Genomic DNA, 9,431 nt, shown 5'->3' on the forward strand with positions numbered 1-9,431 from the left:
TACTGTGCTTCCTTTTCTGTAAAAAACGGTAATGATTCATATTCCAACATCCTTCATGGATTTGTTTGAAAATATGCAGAATAAGTTTTGCTTTTGTCCAAAAAATTACTATTGTAAGACCAAAGACCTTCCACACATCCCCAGTGAAAAAGTCCAGGATGACTTCCTGTAGGTACAGTGGATCTGAAAAAAATGGACCAGAATCTATCTTAGCAGCTCCTGGCAGCCTAGTACTTAATGTAAGAGAAAATGTTATTATTCAGGATCAAGGTTAAGAATTTATTGACATTTATTAATGTGCCGTAATATATTTATTTATCAGCCACCTTTTTCCTCCAGTATCTGTTCAAATAAAGTATCACATTCGAAAGGCACTTTTAAAAGATGTCTGCCCAAATTAAGACATGCCTCTAGTAGCAGAGAGAGATGGATGATGGAATGGCTGAATGTTCAGTAAAAATGTCCTCAAATTCCTGCCTTCTTGGTGTTTCTTCTTGTTTTTGTCTAGTTGTGTGGTAACATCTCCCTCCTCTGACTTATCCCACACAGTTCTATTTAGGCCTGACATCGATGTTACATCCTGACCCCAGCAGACATGCCACATTGTCAGTGACCCTAGAGTCTCAGGGTTTCTCAAAATGTCATCCCAAAGCCACCTATATGATGATAATCTGGATGCCTGTTGAATATTGCAACAACCTCTACCTCGCCTCACACCTACTGAATAAACATTTCCAGGAGTAGAGCTTGGAAATCCGCATGTTAATCAAACTTTCCAGATTATTCTATGCAAACTACAGTCAGAGAGTGAAATGTCTGTTGTTTAGGCCAATATTCTTTTTTCAGGAGACTGACCGTAACCGAGAGCCAGAGTAGTATGAATTGGTCTGAAGCTCCCCAGCTCCTTACCCTGCTGTCCAAGATGGTGGAGGCGCCAGAGGCGGGGCAAGAAACAACCCAATTCTCTCAAAATGAGCGTGTATAATAGGACACTGGTCAGAACATGAAAAGGGAAGGCAAGACCGGGAGAAAATATTTACAAATCGTATCTCGGATAAAGGACTCACATCCAGAAATATCTAAAAAGCTCTCACATTCCAATAATAAAAACAAAACAAACAACTCAGTTTAAACACGACCAAACGATTTTATCACACACTTCATTAGAGAAGAGATGCAGATAGCAAGTAGGCACGTGAGTAGATGTTCAACATCATTAGTCATTGGGGAAACATGAACTAAGCCCGCAGTGAGATGCCACTACAAACCCAGAAGAATGTCTACGATGTTTTTTTAAAAAACTGACAATACTGCCAAGGATGTGAAGCGACTGGAAATCTTCTACATTGCTGGTGGGAATGTAAAATGGTGGTGCCACTCTAGGTAACTGACAGTTTTTTATAAGTTGAACATGCACTTGGCATACAACCCAGCATTCCCACTCCTAGGCTTTACTCATGCAATGGACTGGATGTTTGTGTCCTCTCAAAATCCCTATGTTGAAATCCTAACCCCCAGCGTGATGGTATTTGGGGGTGCAGCTTCAGGAGGTGACTAGGTCAGGAGGATGGAGCCTTCACGAATAGGATTAGTGCCCTGATAAAAGGGCTTTCTCGCTCGCTCTCTTTTTTTTTTTAATATGGAATGCTTCACAAATTTGCATGTCATCCTCGCGCAGGGGCCATGCTCATCTTCTCTGTATCGTTCCAATTTTAGTATATGTGCTGTTGAAGTGAGCACTCTCCCACCCTCTTTCTGCCATGGGAGGATACAACGAGAAGACAGCCATCTGCAACTGGGAAGAGGCCCCTCACCAGAACTCAACCATGCGGCACTCTGATCTCAGTCTTTCAGCCTCTAGAACTGTGAGAAGTAAATTTCTGTTGTTTATAAGCCACTGAGTCTATAGTACTTTGTTATAGCAGCTCAAACTCAGAGCAGAACAGTAGAAACAGTAGAAATGGAAACACATGTCCACACAAATGCCTGTGCCTGAAAGTTGACAGCAGCACTGTTCATAATCGCCCCCAACCAGAAACAACCCAAATGCCCGATTAGCAGATGGACGTCTAAACAAGCTGTGGTACATCCATGCGGTGGAATGCTGCTCCGCCATGAAAAGGATCAAACCCTGATACACGCAACAACATGAATGAACCTCAAAGCACTACAGTGAGTGGAGACAGCAGGGGACAAAAGGCTACGTATTGTATGATTCCGTTTAGATGACATTCCGAAAAATGCCAAACTATAAGGATACAAAACAGATCAGTGGTTGCCAGGAACTGGGGACTGGTAGGAGGGGATTGACTTCGAAGGAGCAATGGGGAACTTTGTGAGGTGATACAAACACCCTATACCTCGATTCTCTCACATGGCTCTCAAAACTCACAGCAGTGTATCCATAAAAAGGATGAATTATATTACCGGTAAATTATACCTCATTAAACCTGACATTATCAACAATAAAAAAAGTTTATGATAGAGTCTATGGGCCCACAAAGCCATTTGCAGTAACTTATTCACCATTTTCCAAATCAAGACTTAGTTGTGCTAGGGGAATTAAAACAAGAACGAAAAAAAATAAGAAGGAAGTGTTTCCGTAAAACATGTATTGGAGAAAGAACTCAAACCCCACTGCCATGGAGGCTTCTGAGGTTAGCAATGGGGCTTCCAGTGGCAGAAGCATTGACTTCCATGATAAGGGAGGTCTCTGCCAGAGTCCACGGCCACTTCTTCCTAAGCAACCCTGCATGCCCTTTAGAACGAGAGAGACATGGGCTCCGAATCATGGCAGATCCAGTAAGTTGTACGTTAAAACAACTCAGATGGAAGCCGGGCTTCAGGAGAGCAACAGGCAAAATGCAGGGCGGGCTCCCATTGCGTGATTTACCAACCCCACTGAGACAGCTGACTTCTTCTTTGAAAACAGTTTCGGGACAAGCTCACTCAACAGTCCCTTGCAAAAATGGCAAAGAAGATCAAGTAACAGGGGATTTATTTGTGTCCAGAAAATGACTATCGGCATGGCAGGAGAGCAATGGAAAAACAAATGTTTAACAGCAAAAAAGAAAAAAAGAAAAGAAAAAAAGAGATATTGAATAGCCCCATTGTTTCAGTTTCCTGGTGCCAAATACACAACCTGGGTGATTGACATTTCTTATTTGCCGACTCAGTCTAACTGTTCGGTGCCACACAGACGTGGCCAACTTCTTCCACAGATGAGAAGAAAGGGGAAAGGACACTATGAGGATTTTAGGGAAACCAAGTAAATTCAGAGACAGAGATGAAGTAGATTGGATCCCCGAAGCAGCCTGTCAGGTTCTCTACGAAAGAACCAAGGAATGTATAATTGCACCAAACTGCCCTTCGGTGAAGCATAAGATGCACCTCATGGGTAAAGATCAAAGTTTTAAATAGCAAAAAGGGTGGGATGTTAATCGGAAAACAATTTAACACTGTGCACCATTAGAAAAATTGCATGAAACACCTGTTTGGGTGAAAGGAATTTGGCTTGTAATGGGTAATGGCTGTTGTGAAATAAACCTTGTAGAAAGACAAGCTTGGAAATTTCTGTCCTTTCCTTTGGCATCCCAGCGTTAATTCTATAGTGTCATGACAACACTACAGGGTCTTAAAATAGTTTCCCCTTCTCTAGTCACTCTTGCAAAGCTGTTTAGGATTTCTAGAATTCAGTGGCACTCAAGTGGGGAGCAGCTGGTACTCAGGAATTCGCTTCTGAAGGGAGATGGCAGCTGGGAAAGCCGGGTAGTTCTCTTTGTGCCCAGGCCTCAGGAGAGCTGTGGACTTGGCAGGGGAATAAGACTCAGAAGCACTCAGAACGGACACCATGGAAGGATCCGATTGCCCTTGTTCTACGCATCCCACATACTTCTCTCCGGCTGCAGTTGTCATTTCAACCAGGGCTCCATTACAGAGCAAATTTTCCTCTTAAAATATTTTCTTTCTTAGAGATCCTGTCTGTGTGAGCCCTGTGTTCAATCCCAACACTGGGGCAGACCAGCTTGAAAGATCCAGGTTGGGGTGAATGAGTAGCCAATGATCTGAGAATGTGTTTCTGTGGATGTGTTCGATTCTCCACGCCTCAAGACCCTCCAGCTTTCTCTACTGCTGACTTAATTAGCCATGCAGGAGGCACTCTGTTTCTTTAAGACATTACTATAATGAATGGAACTGGGAAAATAAGTGCAGAAAGATGGTTGCTGCTTCATTTTTCTCTAACGATCTTTCTTATATCTAAATCAAGAATAGTGATAGGAATTTCTTAAAAAGTTAAGCAAACACCTTCTCTATCGCCCAGCAACTTTATTCCTAGTACAGAACCAAGAGAAATGACATCACAGGGCGGTACAATACAACAACGCCCACAGCAGCTTTACTCACAACAGGTCCAAACTGGAAACGATCCAAATACTCGTTGACATAAGAAAGGATCAACAAATTATGGCACATCCTTACAATGGAGTAATACACAGGACTTTTTTAAAAAAGAAAAAACTACTGCTACACACAACCACATGGGTAAATCTCAAAAACGTTATGTGGAGAGAAAGAAGCCAGATGCAAGAGTACCTTCTGTATGATTCCATTTATAGGAAATTCACAAACAAGCAAACCTAGTTTAGAGGGTAGAAGACAGAATAGTGGTTCCCTGGAGTGGGAGATGCGTGGGGATTAACTGACTGGGAAAGGGGAGTAAGGGAAGTTTCTGGGGTGAGTGGGAAGATTCTATACCTTGATCCAGGCAGTGGTTACAAGGGGGTATATATAGGTAAAAATTCATCAAGTTGCACTTAGGATATGTGCATTTTACTGTATGTAAATTACACCCCAATTTAAAAACAAAGAATATTGATGGTGTCCTTGTCCAGTTGTTGCAGGCCTGACAGAATGTGTGGGGATCCCTGTTTATAAGCATCAGGCTCAGCTTTGAGCTTCTTGCCACCAGACAATAAAGAGAACCAACATTTCTCATAGTCAGGACGAAGGAACTGCACCTTAACCATTGATTGAGCACCTAATGTGTGCTTGATACTGTGCTGGGGGTCTTGGGAGGCTTGATGATAGATCAAATGGGATTCCTGCTCCCCAAGCTCACAGTCTAGTGTAAGATACACTGTATGGACATTGGGGACAAAAATTCAAGGTAGAAAGTCATAGATGGCCCCAGACAGGTTGGAACCAAGCACTGAGATTGTCAGATGATTTGCCCAATGTTTACTGGAAATTCTTGGCTGAGAGAGACAAAGGGAAGGTAGGTGCCCTGTGTTCATAGGGGAGGGCGCCTCAAATGGAGGGTGGGGAGGTAAGTGTATAGTGGAAGAGGCAAAGGAAATTTCCATGCTCCCCTCAAATCCTGCCCCAGAAGGGCTCTGGCTTTGTCTGTGCTGGAAGGGTTTGCCCCTCAGCCTCAACAGATAAATTTGGGAGCTCTAGGAGTGTTAGGGTATGTTAGTTTCCTAGGGCCATTGTCACAAACTACCGCAAACTGGGTGGCGTCAAACAATAGAAATTTATTCTCTCAAGGTTCTGGAGGCCAGAATTTTGAAATCACTGTCACTGGGCCAAAATCAAGGTGTTGGCAGGTCACATTCCCTTTGGAAGTTCTCGGGGAGAATCCGTTCCCTGCCTTTTCCAGCTTCTGGAGGCTGCCCACATTCCTTGACTTATGGTCCCATCACTCCAGTTTCTACCTCCTTCATGTCATCATCTTCTCCACCGTGCATGTGTCGTAGCTCTCTCTGCCTCCTGTAAGAATACTTGTGATTGCATTTAGGGCCCACCCAGATGATGCAGGATAATCTCCCCATCTCAAGACCCTTAACTTAATCATATCTGCAAAGACCATCCTTTTTTTCATGTAAGGTAACAGTCACAGTCGCTAGCTCCAGGGATTAAGACCTTATATCTTCGGGAGCCATTATTCAGCCTACCATGTAGGGCCCCCACACTTTGGTCCTGATGCTTGTAAATAAAGGCAAACACTGACCTCTCTCTGTCAGGAAGAAAGATGCAGTAAATTAAAACCTGTATGCATAGGCCCGCCTTCTCTCTCCTGCCTTCTGCCTGGTTGTATGGCTGCTGGCTTCCTGGTTGCAGAATGACTCTTCGAAGAAGCCCCAGACAGAGGTTCCTCAGAGCTGTGGGTGGAATGCACAGAACCAGAACTCTAGGGCGGGGTTTCTCATCACAGCACTACTGACATTTGGGGCCACATCATTCTTTGTTTGGGGGGAGGGAAATGCTGCCCTGCGTGCTGTAGGATGTTTAGCCACATCCCTGGCCTCTACCCAGTAGATGCCAGTAGCACCCTCCTCCTGGCCGTGAGAACGAAAAAATGTCTCCAAACATTGCCAAACGTCACCTGGGTGGCTAAATCGCGCCTGGATGAGCACCACTGCTCTGCAGGGAGGAGGGGCCTCTCTGTAGTCCCAGGGGAGGCTGGGCTGCCTTGCCACCTCTCTCCTCTTTTTCTGAGTCTCCCTACTTTTGAGAACACAGAGGACCGTGTTGTGGGTCTCTGCTCCAGCCCGTGGGTCTTCAGGCCCTCTGAGGAGGGGCCTTCTAGAGCTGGGCTTCCTAAGACCAGAAATAACTAGGGCCCTGAGTGAGGGGCTCAGCTGGTGGATGGTGGGCTTCTCTCTGACTAGACAGTTCTAGACATGGTCTCCTGGGGTCACTGGCAACTTATCCCACTTCAGGCCTGAGGCAAGCTGAACAACCTCTCAACTTTCTTTCCCCGGGGGCCTGAGAGTCGGAGGAGGTTGATGTCTCAGAGATTGGGCTCCCCGGGGCCATTCTGTCCTGCTTAAAGCTTCTGTTCTTGCCCCTAAACATGAGAGAACATCTCAATTGAGTAGAGTGGCACATGGCTAAGAGTGAGGGGCTGGGGAGCAGCAGTGGGGTGGGTTCCTAGCTCTACCACTTATAAGCTCAGGCACTTTAGGCAAGTTAGTAACCTCTCTGCCTCAGGTTCTTCATCTGCAAAATGTGGATAAGAATAGGATCTCCTTTGTAGGACAGTGAGAAGGAAATGGATGGTCTGTATAAAGTGGTTGACAGATACTCACTTTAAAAAGACAGAATAAGGTTTATCATATTTCTGTCATACCTCCCCTCAAGACTTGATCATCCTTCTCAAGCGACCCTTACGAAGAAACTTTAAAGGGCACATTTATTGCCTGGAATCTCTGAGAAACAGATCTCCTACAAAATCATGGATAAAACACGCTGATGCGTGTGGCATTCCTTCAATATCCCCACAATCTCATAAGCCACTTCTGGTTATTTTGCACAGGACAAAACCAGTTTCTGTTTTCTATGTATTTTCATGTAAATGCTATAAAGCCAGAAGCTACAGTTGAAGCTTACTTAAAAAAAAAAAAAAAGCAAAAAGTAAATTTCCCACACTGGCTTCTTTCTTTGCTTTAAAGCTACCCTGTGAGTTCACAGGCAGGCGCGAACGCATAAAGATAAGACTTCTTTTATAACAGAGAGAGAGAGAGAGAGAAAGGCTTCTCAAGGCTTTGCTTTTCAAGCGCATATTTTATAAGTTTAGTTGAATGAAGCAAGATTACAGCCAAATATGGGCAGAACATGCTGACAAACCCCAATTGTGATTGGCTCTTAACTTTGCCTCAAAAAGAGAACATTGTGGTTTAAACATTGTTCCCAGGAAGTCTTGAAATCAACTGAATGGTTTTTCAAACTCCTTCTTCATCATTTAAACCAGGGCCAGGGTCCACTGCTATTGGCTGCCGGAGGAGCCGAGCCTTAAGTCCGGGCTGACATTTTCAACCCTTGTTTGACAGAACCTAATTAGCGGAGAAGCCGCACCCCAGTGTCGGTGACATTTGAGTTTCAAAAGGTTTCAGTCCCAGCGTTGGGTTGAATTTCAGTTTGCTTTCTTGCCACGCTGCCAGTTTGTACTGCTGTAAGCCGCCCAGCTTAAACACTCTGAAAAGCAAGCTACAGCTCAGCTGGTTTTAAAAGCCCCATTGAAAGCCCAGCGCTTGTACGAGGATGTGTGTGGGGTAGCTTCAGCTGTCCCCTCTCAGCGATGGCCTGGGATGATAAAATGCTTTGCAGCTTAAATTTCCACCAAGTGTTTTAAAACATTGGTGTTTGTTCCTGGCCTTGTGTAATTCTTTGTTATCAGCAACACAGACACTCTTTTTGCTCTTGTGATCAGATCATGAGTCTCTTGCACTGTCACCCAGGAACTCTGTAAGGAGGAAGACCACTAACCCCAGCCTCATTTTGTGAGCAAGCCGAGGCCTCTCTTTAGGAACCATCCGGGAGTCCAAGCCGACAACTGGACTTCCCTATCAATCATTTGCACGCTTTCAAGTCCTCTCTTCTTAGCCTTTGATAAACAGCAATTCAACCCCAAGTTCCCCTTGGGAAGCCAATGGATATTATTATCCCCAGTGGAAAAAGCAGATAATGACGCAGTCAGTTCTGGCCAGAAGCAGAAGACGACCAGGACTGGTTCACCTCAAGTTACCCATTGTATGGTATGCATCAAATGACCTCAAAGGTCAACTCATACTTTGCTTTCCTTTTTGCAAGAACGAATCACATACGCATGCACCCTCCCCTTACTGAGCCCTCAAACCCTATTAGGCTACCCTCTCACGAACCCCAACTTACATAGAGAAGTGTGGGTTTGGGTGGCATAAGCGAAATTTTGGATGAAGAATACGTCTTTTTCATGTTCAAGTTGAGGACATTTTGTGCTGGTCTCTTTGATAAATGTCAATAGCTCTGCCAAAATTGTCCTTGAGGGGTCATTTCCTTCTAGAACAATCCTGGGAAGCACCCTCACCTCCACATCTGCTCAGTTTTCCTCTTGGATCTTAAAATTCCAGATGCAGCTGGTCTGTGCTTTTTACTCTTACTTAAGGCACTGTGCAGTCACTATCAGTCCCCAGTACCAAGGATCCTTTGACAATAAAGAAAACCTGATATGACGGTAAAGTGGTATAGCCATTTTTGGAGGGCCGTCTGACAATGTGCATCTGCAGCCTTCAAAGTATTTAGACCTTTTGAACTTGAAATTTTTATTTCAAGGATCCTACATTTGGCCAATATTCAGATATACAGTCTAAAATCTATAGATACAGATGTGCACTGCAGTGTTGTTTATCATGGAGAAAAATTGTAGTTGTCTTAAATGTCCTTCAACAGTAATTTTTAAATATAGAAGACATGTTCTTACAATGAACATAGCCATAAATGATCATGTTGTAGGAGAATGGAGTGATGTGGCTAAAATACCATAAAACATGAAGAAAGGATACAAAATTGAATGTCCAGAATGATGTAGGTTTGTAAAAAGAGAGACATGGGATTATGAAAATATGTAGAGGTAGAGAAAAAACACTAGAAGGAAATGCATCAAAATGTTA

At 44.0% G+C, this 9,431-nt stretch overlaps 1 non-coding gene across 1 annotated transcript; it reads right to left on the bottom strand.

The window, feature by feature from the left end:
• Nucleotides 1-1,633: 1,633 nt before the first annotated feature.
• On the bottom strand, nt 1,634-1,740 carry LOC124246207 (U6 spliceosomal RNA). The gene has a single exon (XR_006890416.1). It is a non-coding gene; the product is annotated as a U6 spliceosomal RNA (small nuclear RNA).
• Between the last annotated feature and the right edge of the window lie 7,691 nt (nt 1,741-9,431).

The sequence above is a fragment of the Equus quagga genome, chromosome 10, assembly GCF_021613505.1.
Source record: "Equus quagga isolate Etosha38 chromosome 10, UCLA_HA_Equagga_1.0, whole genome shotgun sequence".
In the NCBI taxonomy this organism is placed as follows: Eukaryota; Metazoa; Chordata; class Mammalia; order Perissodactyla; family Equidae; genus Equus; species Equus quagga.